This window comes from Hoplias malabaricus, chromosome 14 (assembly GCF_029633855.1).
Source record: "Hoplias malabaricus isolate fHopMal1 chromosome 14, fHopMal1.hap1, whole genome shotgun sequence".
Classification (NCBI taxonomy): domain Eukaryota; kingdom Metazoa; phylum Chordata; class Actinopteri; order Characiformes; family Erythrinidae; genus Hoplias; species Hoplias malabaricus.
Genome location: NC_089813.1, coordinates 15,929,797 through 15,945,167, shown reverse-complemented (window position 1 = coordinate 15,945,167; position 15,371 = coordinate 15,929,797). Strand labels below are relative to the sequence as shown.

At 37.1% G+C, this 15,371-nt stretch overlaps 1 long non-coding RNA gene across 1 annotated transcript; it reads left to right on the top strand.

Annotated features, from left to right (window-relative positions):
* Positions 1–2,166: 2,166 nt before the first annotated feature.
* Positions 2,167–13,877, top strand: LOC136665650 (uncharacterized). Its single transcript, XR_010795296.1, has 3 exons — positions 2,167–2,267; positions 11,819–11,886; positions 13,710–13,877. It is a non-coding gene; the product is annotated as an uncharacterized lncRNA (long non-coding RNA).
* The last annotated feature ends 1,494 nt before the right edge of the window (positions 13,878–15,371 follow it).

Sequence of the window (15,371 nt, the reverse complement as noted above, 5' to 3'; positions counted from 1 at the left end):
TCTGGAATCTTATGTGCAACTTTTTGTTCTTTAGAAATAGTGTTGGATATGTTTAAATGGTCTCACCTGTTGTTCCCTGAAACTTGTCTCTGCTCTATTTTTATGCTCAGGAGGATCAATAATCAATAAGCTAATCAGCCAAAACATTTAAAAAGACCTTGTTTCTACATTCTTTGTCCATTTAATCAGCTACCCTTACTGTGTTGGAATTAGTAGTTGTAGAGTTATGGACTGTTGTCCAGGTGTTGCCCTGCAAATTTTGAAAGGTCCCTTTTACCATGTTCTTCAGTGGTCAGGACCTCCACAGCACACATGTTGAGCAGGGGAGCATTCTCAGCAGTGCACTGACACTGACGTGGTATTAGTATGTGATGAGCAAGACTTATAAGAAACAAGTCCACCTGATATCTCCCTCAGGACCAATAAAGAGTTTTCTCTTCTTGAAAACTTGTCACTGCTAACGGTGTGAAAAAGCCTGAGACTGGTCCAACAAGCAGAATGTCCACCCAACAACTGTCTCTGATTTTGCAAGTACAAGGTGGACCAACAAGGTGTGTTTAACAGAGTGGACAGCTAGAGTTTAAAAACTTCAAGAGCACTGCTGTGTCTGATCCACCAACAAGTGTCACTGCAGTGTTGAGAATAATCAAATATTCAAATCATGCTCTGTGGTGGTCTCATGGAGTCAATAACCAATGAAGAAAAAAGGGTTGATCAAAGTATACAGAACAACAGCTGGGTGAAATCTGTAATTGTATAACTACAAACTGACCCTGTATGATTAGTGGGGCTGATAAAATGGACAAAGATTGTAGTAACAAGGACGTCATTTTAATGTTTATATATAAAATGTGCGCTTTCATTTATGGAAGCAGGTGTTCCGTTGCTGAATTTTCTTTCAGTGAAACACACTTCACACATTCTACAAGTTGTAGTTTATGGCCCTCATTTGTTCAGTGTTTCCACCTCAGGAAGAGTACTAAGCACTGGGGCCTTTGGGTTAAATATATCTCACGACATTGCTGCCAGAAACTTAGGTTTTTGCTTGAACAACCTTCTTGAAAACTCCTAGCAGTGTTCTTACAGCCTCAGTTTTTGTTCTTGCTTTTCTCATTTTTTTTGTTGGTCATTCCACAGTGTTTGCCACAGTGGCAGAGCAGCTTTTGCAGCCTTCTCAAAGCCAGTGCCGCTTTCATTCTTCATGCGATAAAGGTGGTTAGTGGTCCAAAGCAGAGGTACGGAGGGTTCAGATTAAGCACACTTTCCCAACATCAATGGGACCCTGATCTCTGTGGCCGGCGAGCTTTATCTCATCTGAAAATATCTGCAGGCATGGCATCTGATGCCTTTCTAGCCAGTGTTTGATGTCTAACACTCAGTTTATCTAAAAGTACATGAAAGAGCCCTTTTCCTCTTGGCCCTACTCCTAGTGCCAGTGAGTCCTGAGCAGCAGGGAGGAGGACGGTGGCCACTGAACGTCTGATATAGCTGTAGGATTATACTTAGCAGTTAATTTATTTATTTATTTGTGAGTGACAAATACACACTAGCATATGCACATATAGATATATAGATAGATCACAGGTGACATCACGTCACTGCCTATGATTTGCGTCGTGTTCGTTCGCTTACAAATCATTTCAACTGATAGATCAATAAGTCGAAGAGCTTTTATCAATCAAATTTGTTTTTAGTGAGGAAGAAAATGTAATAATTTGACTGAAAAACGGCAGCAAAACTGCTTACGAGGCGTCGTGGTCAGGGCGAATCTGCTCCTATTCAGTTTCCTGTTCCACCTTAAATGGTGCAGCGGGTGCTAGGGTACCGCCATTAAAGGTCAAAATGGAAAGCGGACATAGTGTGTGATACATTATATTGTATTTTTCTGTGGGTGGCCACTGTTTATGGACTTAATCCCTAACGTTACCTTAAGTAAACCACCAACGTTAACTACGGTGACCAGACGTCCTCGTTTCGCCAGACAGGTCTCTTTTCGGGACATAAAAAATGCGTCCGGCCTGGATTTGCCGTCCACAGTCTTCCTCCAGTTCCCTATTCCCTTTCCTGAAGTGTGCATTTCGATGACGTTTTAAGTGAGCAAACGGGGCGCGCAGGGATCAAGTGTTCAAGGGGTCGGGCTTAGAGCAGGAATGGGACACACTTGCCGCGCGTCCTTGCTTGAGCTTACAACACTTTCAGCCGAGCTCCACTCCACATCTCAGTGTTTTACTGGAGCTGCGAACAGTAATGTGTTGAAAGTTGTTAAGGTAATTTATCATAACAATCTATCAGATTTATCATGTATCATATCATACTCGTATTTGGAAGCGTTTCTGTGTCACACGAGCCTTTCATTTTCTGCTCTATATTTAAAAAAAAACCGAAAGTCGTCACTTCTGTCCCTATAACGACACGAATACACGGACACACCTGACCGTTACTGACTTTCTGACGCGTTAATACAGTGACATCTGCGCAGTTTTTCTGTTTAACATTAACTTTAGAAGAAAACAGGCCAACTCTCCGGATTATTAAAGCCGGAATTATACACACAGCCAGACCTTATTAAATATGAAATATAAGTATTTTTACATAAATGTAAAATTGTAAAATAAGTAAATAATAATGGGTGTTTTCCGTTAGTCAAATGAAAATGAGTAATGTAGATGATGTAAGTGAAAATATATCCACTGAGTAGTGTTTGGCACTGTTTGATGCAATGCTGGTTTGTGTAATCTTTATAAAATCTTTACTGTCTGCGGTGGTAAATTCCACAAAAAAAAAAAAAAATAAAAAACGTGCACTAATGTCAACAAAATGTAAGACAAGTTGCTGCACATTTACATGTGACTGATGAAGGACTGTCTCATTTTCTGTCTCAGTGGAAACATATTAATTGGAAACATAAACCTAAACCTAACCTAAAAATAATTTTAAAAAGTAGCAATGCTTTTAAAACGTAGATTGAGGAGAAATAAACCTCTCAATATTCCTGCTACAAATGTCTCAAGTTCTGATAACATCTCTGAGCAAGTGTATCTAAATGCACTGCATAAAACCAAACTGCTTTGGACATGATTAAGCAATAATAGGGTTTAAAGTGAATCAGTAGATTTGGTTGAATCCTCTTTTGATCTCCCTGCACAGGCAATGAAGGGCGCAGCGTGTAGAAGATCATGGATGGATGTTTATGTAAGATGGCAATCTGCTAGGGAAAACAGAGAAAAGGGAAGCGGGTTTTACCAAGAAGTGCTGGCTAAAGAGAAAAACACAAACTTGAAATAACTGATAACTATCTTTTAGCCACAAAGAGAGAGAGAGAGAAAACAACAACAAAACACATACACGCACAAAGGTGGATATTTAGCGTTTGATGCCCCTCAAAGTTCAAAATCGAAGCAGGTCCAACCAAAGAATTATATCAGCCTGTAGTTTTGGGTTAGTATTGGAATATGTTACTCTCTGTTATGATACTGCAGGAAATGGAAGACTTGTCAGTCCTGGGATCTATAACATACGTCTTACTCCACATTCAGGAAGCTAAAAGTCTGGGCATCTGGGCATCAAGGGCTTTATTCAGAGTAAACCGATCCCTCTTTGGACTGGAAAGGAGTAGGAAAATGCCAAATGACATATTTCTTCTCTATTCTATAAGCCAAATACCCTGATTCTGCTCCATATGCATCTCTCTTTCTAAGCTAGTATTACAACTTAAGATACAAACTGAATGGCACAGTTATATATAAATACTCCCAATTTCGTCAGTCTCCATGACTTCATGTAGTCTTTTACTTTTGATTACATTTGTCTTCTAGGGGTTATGACACACTGTCTATGAAAATGATTTCTTTGCAAGTGAGAACAGCTTGAATGCAGAAAACGCTTCTGAAATTCCAGTTTGTGAGAATACTAAGAGGCTTTCAACTTTCAGTAATTCTGAAATGATCACTCTCTGATTTTCCAGGGCTTCCAGCAAAGTGTATATAATTATTTCACTGTTGTAGTTTTTAATGATTTAATGATTACTAGAAAGCTGTGAAGCTGTAAAGAAAAATACCCTGAAACCAGAATGGGGCACATTCTAAAATGCTATATTCATCATCAGGTTTTAAATCAGCATTCAGTAAATAATCTTTTATGCAAATTATAAAAATGTTTTTAAATCACTTATGATTAACAGTCTAACAGTGTTGATAGTTAACATTTTAAAACAGTTATTTGTCATAATATATAAAATATATTTAATATAGTTATGCATTTGAGAACACTCCAGTTTTTCAGATTTTCGGTGAAAAACCTTGAGTGCTACCAATAAAACGTCTAGAAAAACTGAATATTAAACTCAAACATGGATGTGTGTGTGTGTGTGTGTGTGTGATGGTGTGAGGCTTTTTTTCAGGATTCAGAATTGACAATTTACACAGCATGACTGGCACCATGACCCATAAAGGCTAGCACAACATTATACGGCACTGTGGAATACCTTCTTGTCTTCGTGTAGGTGGTCAAGGGTTTATACCTAAAATATAGATGACTACTTTTTTATAAAAGATAGCCACATACTGAGGAAAAAGTTTATTTTTAATTCTAATAATCTATGTCTAAATTTTTAAAGTACATTTCACTGTGTAATGCTTGTGAATATAAATATAAAAGGGGAACGTGTCAAACTTTTGACTGGTGTATATTTAGTGTATAAAAATGATTAATTTGCAAAAGTAGGTCACAGTGGGGAAAAAAGCTACAGTGTTTTGGTTTTGTTGGTGTGTAGCAGTCAGTAGACTGATTGATTTGGCAGTGTGTGTATATATATATATGTATGGAGTCATTTGGTTTGTATCTTAAGCTGTAATAGCTTAGTATGAAACAAAGCCTCATGTGGAGTATAGTGAGGGCTTGATGGATTTGGCAGGATATAATTTTTTTTGTAGTGCCATTCTCGGTGGGCCTGTGCAGCATTTCTGAGCTGGCGAACCTCCTCGTGCCCCCCACCCATTCCCCAAAAGCTCCGGAGCGGCTCGGAGAGCCCTGACGCTCGTAGGCTTTTCATGTGCTTCTCATTTGTTCTGCTCTGTGCTCCGCTCAGCATCTGATCAACATTCCTCCCCCAGCTTCATCGACATAATTACACAAGAAGTTGTGTTTTTCTAAAGTGAAGCAGCTGCCTAATGCGGGGGCCAATAATTGGAGCCAGGGTTACGCACGCTCCGGTGGACAAACACACACACAGACACACATGAGAACGCGTTCCAGGTCCGGGTACAAGATAGGGTTTTTCGATAGGCGAGCCAGCATGAGATAATAAGCTCAGTGCTGATCCCGGCATTAGCGCATGGAGTTGGGCCCTGGGGCGAGGGGCTTAAGTGTGAGGCCCCAAAAAAGCACACGCCGTCCAGGACCTCGGGTGGTCCTGTCCAAGAAGGGGGGCAACAGCTGCAAAAATGTGGTGAAAAACATTAGTGTAACACTTACACAAAGCTATCACTTTACCCTCTTGCCTCTGGTTATATTGCACAGTCCACACCCTGAAAGCAACCAGCAGGAAAAAAGGGCTCACGGATCCTGGTCTGGAAATGCTGCCCTTGGTTGGTCAGACAGCTGGGAAAGACACTAGTTTTCTTACTTCTTACACTAGTCTGCTTAACAGTGTATCTATTAGAACATACATAACACACTCATAAGGGAAGCACGGTGGCGCAGCAGGTAGTGTCTCAGTCACACAGCTCCAGGGACCTGGAGGTTGTGGGTTCAAGTCCTGCTCCAGGTGACTTTCTGTGAGGAGTTTAGTGTATTCTCCCCGTGTCCGTGTGGGTTTCCTCCCACAGTCCAAAAACACATGTTGGTAGGTGGATTGGCGACTCAAAACTGTTCAGAGGTGTGAATGAATGTGAGTGTGTGTGTCTGTGTTGCCCTGTGAAGGCCTGGCGCCCTCTTCCAGGATGTGTTCCTGCCTTGTGCCCAATGATTCTGGGTAGGTTCCTGACCCACCACGACCCTGAACTGGATAAGCAGTTACAGATAATGAATGAATAATACACTCTTATCATCCTGCTTTTTTTAGATGCCTGGGGATTCATAAGCAACATGCCAGTGAATACACTGCTAATCCTGACTTTGCAGTTATGCAGTGCTTAGGAAGTAAATGAAAGGCATGAGCAAAGTACTCATAGGCAGACTGGTGCTTTGTTGTAGCTGTAGGTTTGGAGCGTAGCCTCTGAAAGAAGTTCATCCAAAAATGGAGCGGCAAATGTTTCAGAGTAATGAAGGCTGGCGATTGCACAGGCTGCTGTTAAGGCTTGTAGAGGACAGGGTTTGGTCCACAGTTCTGGATGATTAGGAGCAGAGAGAGAGAGATGAGGATGAGGGCCAGTTGGCAGCACATTGCTGGCTTTTTAACAAAAGGAAAGCACCACTTACTGCAGAGTGCATGTTGAGAGAGAATTGGCACTAGAGCCTGTGGGACTTAGATAGATAGATAGATGGATAGATATGGATGGCAGACATATACATAGAACATCGCTGTATAAAATAAATGCTCAGAGACTATATCTCCAGGATGTACAGGATAGTTTCAGTAGTGCTTTGTTTCTCTTTCTTTTTTGTTCTCCTTCTCATCTGTCTCTCTCTTTCTCCTTTATAGGTCCCTCTCTCACTGCCTCTGTCTGTCTTTCTCTTTAACAGCTACGTGCACACACACACATATATAGCAAGAGAACCCCTTTCAGGTCAGAAAAGTACTTTTCAGAGGATATTGGAATTGTTCCTGCCTTTCATACTCTGTATAGTCAAGCAAAATGCAATGAAATGACAAAATGAAGAGTAGCTCTGAGCCAAGAGTATGGAGTAGATGAAGCTATTCCCAACAGTAGAGTCTGCACTGAATCAACATGACATTCCTCTACCACAAAATTCCAGCCCATATATATATATACTATAATGTACTTAAAAAATATATATATATATGGTATGGGATATATAATAAACACACACACACAGGATGTGGCTGTGTTCAGAATTAACCAATCGCATTCAGACTCAGGTTAAAGCACAGTCAGGACACACCTGCCATCATATAATGTGACTAAGTTTAACCTCCATTTAGTTCAACTGATTTAAACATTTACTTAGCTGCATCTTCCAGCAAAAGCCATGATCTGCACATGAAAGTTGTGCCTAATAGAGTGGACAGCAAGTGGACACAGTATTTAAATACCCCAGCAGCACTGCTGTGTCTGATCCACTACTACCAACACACTTACACACCACCACGTCAGAGTCACTGCACTGCAGCTTGTATTTGTCTGTAACCTATGCATATCCTCCCATATGCTTTAAATCAGCTGTATATTATAAATCATATAATACCCAATACAATGCAAATGCTATGTAAATAATGTATTGATTAGGAAATTAAGACAAGTAGAAAGTCTTTACATTTTCAGTACAGAGGCAACTGTGCACAAGACAACGCTGGGTAGTGGTTTTGGATTAAAACTGACACATTATTTTGTGCATGGTAGTACAATCCTATAAAAGCACGGCAGCAAATTAGTGAAAGAACAAATGAGCTTGAGGCTAAAGCTGGCTTTAATAGCTTATATATGAACCTTATTCAAAGGCATTATTATTTGCACATGTAAAACTTCTTATACCTTCAAAGAACAATAAAAAACACAGTGCAAGCTCCAGAAATATGACATGCTGTATACGACCATAAACAGCTGTCTAGCCTTGTAAAAGGAGGCCTTTTTTATGGATACGCATTAATAGTTTTTATTGCGTCGAGCTTAGAGAGAAATATGTAACAAATTTAAGGGTCTGAGTCGCTCCAGAAAGGTAGTTGTAGATGTCCAATAATTGAAAGAGCCACATGGCCCACACAAATGTTAGCTGGGAAGTGTTAAGGGTGCAAGCCCATTAAATTTTGCCAGGACAGTGTGGCTTTGTCTCATACATACTGTAACATTTCCTAATGTGGATTTCTGCCACTATGTACTGCGGGTTTGAATCTACAATGGGTATATAATAAAATAAAGTTTGTAATTAGTATCTCTGTCAGTCGCCTGTGATTACTGCAATGAATGTGGAGAAAAGTGGCCCACTGAACTCAGTCTGGAACTGAAAGGCTGAGAATAAATGTCAGAGTCTAATTACAGTATTGAATAGTCACAGTGGCTGCTCAGATACCTTCATATGATTTAGCCTGAATGGAAGTGGAGGCTTTTACAAGGCAACAAGAGGAAAAAGGAGCAAATCACTTAGGCTTGTATTTTTGTAAAAAAAAAAAAAAAAAAACATGCTCTCTGAAATAACTAATTTATTCTGGAGCTGGGGAGGAAATGCATAGGGTTATTCACCCCTTAAATGCCTGTTACTTTTACATGATCAGAGTGAGACTTTACCTGTACTAGTTACAGTCTGACAATTCCACTTTTTTCACCCAGCTGGGTAGAGAAAAATATTAAAAAAGTAAGTGTGAACGAGCCCCAGGAACATAATAGTGCACAGGCTCTTTATTTAAAATAATAATGATAATAATATTCTGGTCCTGGTGTTTCTCCCTTATAAGATTATAAAATCATCATACTTTAACACGGATTGAAAGGCTAATTATCACTTTAATGGCTGAGAAAACTACATTGAATTACTTGATTCAAACAAGAAGCTCCACATGAATGCAATATATTATGCCACCACAATTGTGACTTTCAGTTTATTCATTTTGCTCAACAGTAAGTTGCTGTACATGATGGACATACTTAAAACAAGGAAAACAATGTTTTGGGGTATTCTTTTATGATTTTTTTGCAAGTGAAACTCAATCAACTAATCCTGTCAAAAATATAAAAGAAAATATATTTAACAGTAAACTACACAAAGTATTAAATTATTAACATTTTCAGGGTGCTCTTGAGTGGTGAAGCAGTCTAAATGTAGTCCCTAATAATGCGATTGCGGTGAGCCCATGATTATGGTGGAGTACAATTGAACACAATTAGCCTTGGCCCTCTCAGGTTAGGTCAGATGCCCCCCCCCCCCCCCCCCCCCATTTCCCCTATCAAACAACCTCCAAAGTTCAGTCGTAGAACGGTGTCGATTACAGATTTAGAACCTTCAGTACATAAAAGCTTCCTTCATCCCTTCATCTCAGATCCAGTGTTGGTGTTGTGAAGGAAATGTTCTTCATTCTATTTCCATTTGGTCTTTAAATTAGCAGCTCTGCTAATTCTGAAGGAGTCTCACAGAGAAGGAATGGACACAAATACCAGAGGATAAAAGATGATAATTACAATAATAATTGGATGTAATTTAAATTTCACCTGTTGCTCAAAGATGAATTATATTTAAAAATGCCTAATTTTCTCCAAACCAAATTTGACAGAGAATAGATTATATAGACAATTGTTTATGTGGGGTTACCTGTTTATTTTTATTGATACGCTATGTATTTCCCTTTATTATTGATTTATTGAGTGCTTAAAAACCCGTAATAGAGAATCCATAATAGAATTTTTTTTTCTTTTGGGTCACTCAACAAATCCTGAAAAAAATTAAATAAAATAAAAATTCTGCTCATGAATTAGAGCACCTCAAGAATACCTCATGTTTGTCAGTTGATTTACGGAGGAGTTATATGGCCGACCTGCTGCATTTTAGCTGTAAATGAAATATGTCTGGCCTGACGTCTGAGTGTGAGTGCAGGCTGCTGCTGATACGCTTCATTTCAAATGGTGTGAAATCAAATGATCTCATTTGGCAAGCTGTGGAAATGTCTGTTGTTTTTAAAGGTGGGGATATGACTTGTAGAAATATGACAGACAAGGTTTATGTCACGGTATGAGCACATTATCTCATTCATAAAAAGATCACAGAATTGCTCACCTCTCCCCTGAGGGTCACGGAGAGATTTACTGGCATATTGTTACTTTTAGGATATTTTTTTCCTCCTCTAGATATCGTGTTAATTTGCTGTATTGTGATATTCCCCTAATATTGTCTTTGCATCAGGTCTTTGTACACCCACTTTAACATGAACATCCTTTCACACTCTCGCATTTCTCTGCTGCCAGTTCAAGGGTCACATTTATTTTGCAGTGTGCAACATGTCATCAAAAAAAAAAAAGGTTATTCTAGTGCTTCCTCTGAGACTGGAAGAGCAGAATGATGATTAAATGAAATGCCGTTAAGCTGAGTAGCTACGGCCCTCCAGAGGGCTGCTGTCCTCCACCCACAGGCTGTTCATCAGAGTCGGGGCAGAGGGAGGAAAGCTGTGGTTTTTTTCTGAATGACAGGAGCATTCAGTTCCTCAACAACAACATATTATTAGCAGTGGAGGGAGCTCTGAGCGTCCTGAGTTTCTGTGATGTGTGCAAACAAAAAATGACACTTCAAGAACAAAACCACACTCCAGGAACACTATGGGTCAAGTGTGTGGACTCGTCGCATTGCATATGCTTTAACAAAGTCAGGAGGAACTGCGTAACTATATTCTACTGTGAATAAAATTGTACATATTTGCATTTGTGCTAATGCATATATTGAATGTTGTAAAATCTAATGTACAATTAACTGTAAAAATTAACTCTTTGAATTGTCATTATGCTGTATTCAGTGCTGATGAAGTGAAACTGATTACAAAGGTTTTAGCACCACTGGTCAATTGATGTATTTTGATGGAGCAATTCTAGACTTTTATTTGGGTTCATTCAAGTTCTATAATAATAATAATAATAATAATAATAATAATAATAATGACAGCACAATACAAAGTTAAAACTATAAAAATACAGAATTTCATAATTATGTGCAGAGGTTTGGCCACCCCTAGTAAAATTATATAATTTGTTCATATTCCAAATGAAGAATTAGTTAATGCATGTTACAGCGGACACAATTCTTTGCTGAAATATATATGGCCTGTTTAGAGGAAATGGTACCTTTTACATTTGTTATGCTTTATATTTTCCCACTGTGTTAAATGTTTTGTGTGCTCCAATTTTGCACGGAAATAGCACGTTAAAGTTGCAGAGGCTGTGTAAAAAAAAATGTTTTCATTTAGCAAATTCACAAAACCTTCTGATCTGAGGACATTCAAACATCTGTGTGAAGCTTTTCCAAATAAAAGTAAATAAAGATGTTAGATTTAGTCAAATGGATCATTTTCATCTGCAGTTAAGATTTCTATCTTTAACTATTTTAAGGTATGAGACACTAAATTGTCCATCCTGTTATTAATTTTATGACACTTTCGCTCTGCATTTTTGACTGGAAACATTTCTGCTGCGCTTGGTAACAGTCATTAAGGTACCATGCCTTTTAATAGTGCAACTGTAACTTCTTATTTAATGTGAACACCTAAAATGTTTTCTATTAATATTTGTATATATGCTATAAATGTAAAAAAAACAAAAAAACTGGTATTTTATATTTATTGCCTTATTTTTGCTTAGTATATCATCATTGTAATTCCTGTTTCAATTTGTTTTACATCATTTTATAATGGCCTATTTATTTTCATAAAAATTGGCCAAGATAAATGGCCCACAATTGTTTGAAAATACCTTTTTTATTACAGAAACTTCCACTGAAATTAAGGTTGTTTTCCTTTTCTCCTGCAAAGTTATGTTTTTAGAGATATGAGGTTTGTATCTGTGATATTATGTTCATGTGCAGTTATGTCTTGGTACAGAAATGCCTTGATATCCTTCAGGATCATAACATAGTGTTATGTAGCTGTCTGGCAAGTCAATATCACTTGCAAAGTTTTAAAATAATTTTGTGTTTGGTTTAATGTTGCCTAATGTTTTCTCTTCCTCAGGCTCTCTCTTCTGCTCTTAATGCACTGGACTCTGAGACACATAACGGTTTCAAATATGTAGACCCCAGGTAGGATGTTTTATTTCTTTTCTGTATTTGGACGTAATGTAGCCAAGGCTTTTGTACATGTAACACAAGCTTCACATTTGTTAAGTTGGTTAAATGTGCTATTTCTGGCTGCATCAATAAGCTGGAAATATTATGGTATTCCAAACCACAAAAGTCCAACTCTATATTGGATAAAGGTTGTTTTAAGGAAGTCATGACAAAAAATGAAATATTGAAAAATTGAATATGAAATATTTTGTTAGGGCTTCATGGTGGCACAACAAGTAGTGTCACCAGCACACAACTCCAGGGTTCTGAAGTTATAGGTTCAGATGTGCTTGGGTATCCTCCAGGTGCTCTGTCCACCACCCCACACAGTTAAAAAAAAAAAAAAAAAAAAAAAAAAAAAAGAGAGAGAAACCCTGGTAGATGGACTGGCCATGCAAATGTGTCCTTAGTTGTAAGTGTGTGATGCCTTGAATACAAGTGGAATTTAATTTCACAGTTCCTACTTTAGTGTGAACATCACTTCTGCAGACAGGAAATAAGTCCCCAAATCATAAGACAGCATTAAATGATTACTCAGTCCTAAATTAGAACGTTTGATTATCAAATAACCATAATTTTTATATTTTGTTTCATAATTCCTTCATGAACTTTGGTAAGATACTTGTCATGTTAAATTAAAACATACTTATTTATGAATACATGACAACCTAATTAAAAGATAAAAAAGGTAAAATATGTTATTATTATTAGTAGTATTAGTTGTAGTAGTATTGTCATGTGTTAATTAAAATATAGCTGATAATGTTCTGAATTTTATTCAAATATTTGTTTTTTTTACATTGTTAGTAAAATGTCATGAATTTTTTTGTCTCAAAACATAAACCCCATTGAAATAGTTTATAAAATATTATAAAATATAAAACTAACTATAAAATATTACATATATAAAATATTATAAAATATGTTACTTTTTTTTTTAAGAACAGAAGTTTATTTCCAGATTTCACATTGCACTTTAGTCATTCCAACTTCAAATTCATTCCAAATTCATCTGCACTTCTTTCATTTAATGAAAGACTGTTAAGCTGAAGGAGGTATTGGCTTGATAACGTAACTGTTGATAACTTAACTAAATAATGAATTTCCTTGAGGAATAATAATGGAAAGTGAGCTAATGATCAAACATATTAAATTACAAATTATTTTAAAGTGTATTTTAATACACTGGCCTAGTAATATTTCATATTATAATCATTTATATTATATGATTTCACTTAGTAACTTAGCTGCTCCATCATCATGCCAGTCCAAGTGTGTTGACCTCTGCAGTTAAATTGAACTGAACATGAACCTGAATCACATTACACAGCTGTGAGTAAAATATGAGCTGCACGAATGAAAAGCCATAAAAGCTCTTGAAGCCTCCTAAATCAGTGCCATACAGTTCCTCACTAAGTGATTGCAAATACATAAACACCAATGTATCACATGAGCATATGCGTTCAGCATTGCTCTTGTTACTTTTTTTTTTTTTTTTTTTTTCTTCAAATTGACTTTGGGCTCGTTGTGGCACGGCCTCAAACTGGCTGAGGTCACTGGAGTATTATCACAGCGTGTTAAAACAATATTCCTCAGGCATTAAATGACTTAGCAGCCTTTATGAAATATGAATGATGAGTCGCAGGTGGCGGACATTCTCTGCTGTCGTCCTTCACTGAGAATCCAGCCACCACTTTCAGCTCATGACTAATTGATTTTCCCTCCAAAAAAACAGACGTGAGTATCTTCCCAGGCTTGTGACAATAAAATACATAATTTAGCGAGACGTGTTACAGGAGTGAGGAGAGAAGAGAGCAGAGAGAGAGAATGGTACTGGACTGAGGACGAAAAGACATTCGACAGTGAAGAATTTTGGCAAGCTGATGGAAACACAAGCGCCCATTTCTGAACCAAAGGTCAGTTCTCAGCAGTTCCCAGCTTAGACATTTAACTAAACACACACTCAGGGAAATTGTACTGTAGGTCCATATAATGGTTCCAAGCCAAATGTACCAGCCAGAAAAATGTATCCTTTAATATATTTTCCTTGTTTGTTGGAGGTTTGTTTAAAAGATAGATTTTATAAAGTGCATACAATTACAGCACGCTAGGTTATGAATAAACAAATGAATTGTTATTGATTCAAGCTGAAAAGTGCAATCATATGATATGACATAGAATATTTTGTCAACGTTTTTGGCACTGCTGATCAAATTACATGGATTTAGAGGGATTGTTCTCTACAAATTGACATGTTTCAGTTTTTTTTATTAATTTGTTTGTTATTAATTTTGGGGTGTTTTATCAATAATGTTTGCCTCAGCTAAATCTTACATTATCTAATGTTTTTTTTTTTCCTTTTAAATAAGCAGTAAATAAGCATTAGTATCTGTAGAGGTGTGCTCTCTAGTGGTTTTATTTTACACTTAAAAAAAAAAAAAGACCCTTGTTACCTAAACCTTTGCATATGACTGTGAAATAATAGTCATTAGTTTAATTGCTAAGTTTTAGGTTTTTCTGATTTTCTTTCACTCACTTTCAAAGAAGATTGTGGTATGACTCCTGATACATTTGTATTTGTATAAACAGAAAAAGTTCAATAAAATAACATGCCCTAGAACTGTGCAATGCAAAAACTATTGTCTGGCAGAATTAACATCTGTCTGGCATTTGATGCAAACATTTATCAGCATTAAAATGCCTGAGTCATTACACAGTAATTTTAGGCCAAGTACCATTGAGCTTATTTATAATGAGACAAGTTTTAGGTATATATATAAAAAAAAAAAAAAAAAAAACAGGAAAAAAAGAAAAACAGTTCTGTAATATTCCTGTATATCTGAGTCTTTAGAGCTGGAAAATTTTGTGAGTTTGTTGATGCCTCACTGGCAAATAAAATCCCCCGTGGTCTGGCTCACCCTGTTCTCAAAGAATCCATTATGAAAAATACAAACAGTCTATGAGAGGTGCCACTAGAGAAAACTGCAAGCCAAAAGGGTTTGGGGGGTTCAGTCAGTTTGCTGAGTCATTTTTTTTTCTTTTGCTCGCTTGCTTGTGGATTGGAGGGATTTGGAGACTCATAGTTTAACATCTCCAAATTACAAATGGTAAAACAAAAGCATAGTGAACAACTGGGAACATGTACACAATTCTTTATTCTGATTTATTCTGATTAGCAACAATAAGTCCACAGTAGGTTTTTCTTGCACTGACATTCTAATAAACATATATGTAATAAACATGGGGTATGTTGAGAATTCTGTAAAAAATATCACAAAATTGTTAATTTATCCTTTAAGTGGAATGTTTTGTTCTTCAGAGTAAAAATCAACATACCAATTGTAAATAGTAACAAGACTATTTAGTGGCTTGGATATTTAGTTTATCTGTATTTTTTATTTATTTGCCCACTTTCCAGTGCTGATTGTTTCAGTAGTTGAGCATATTTACACTGTGAT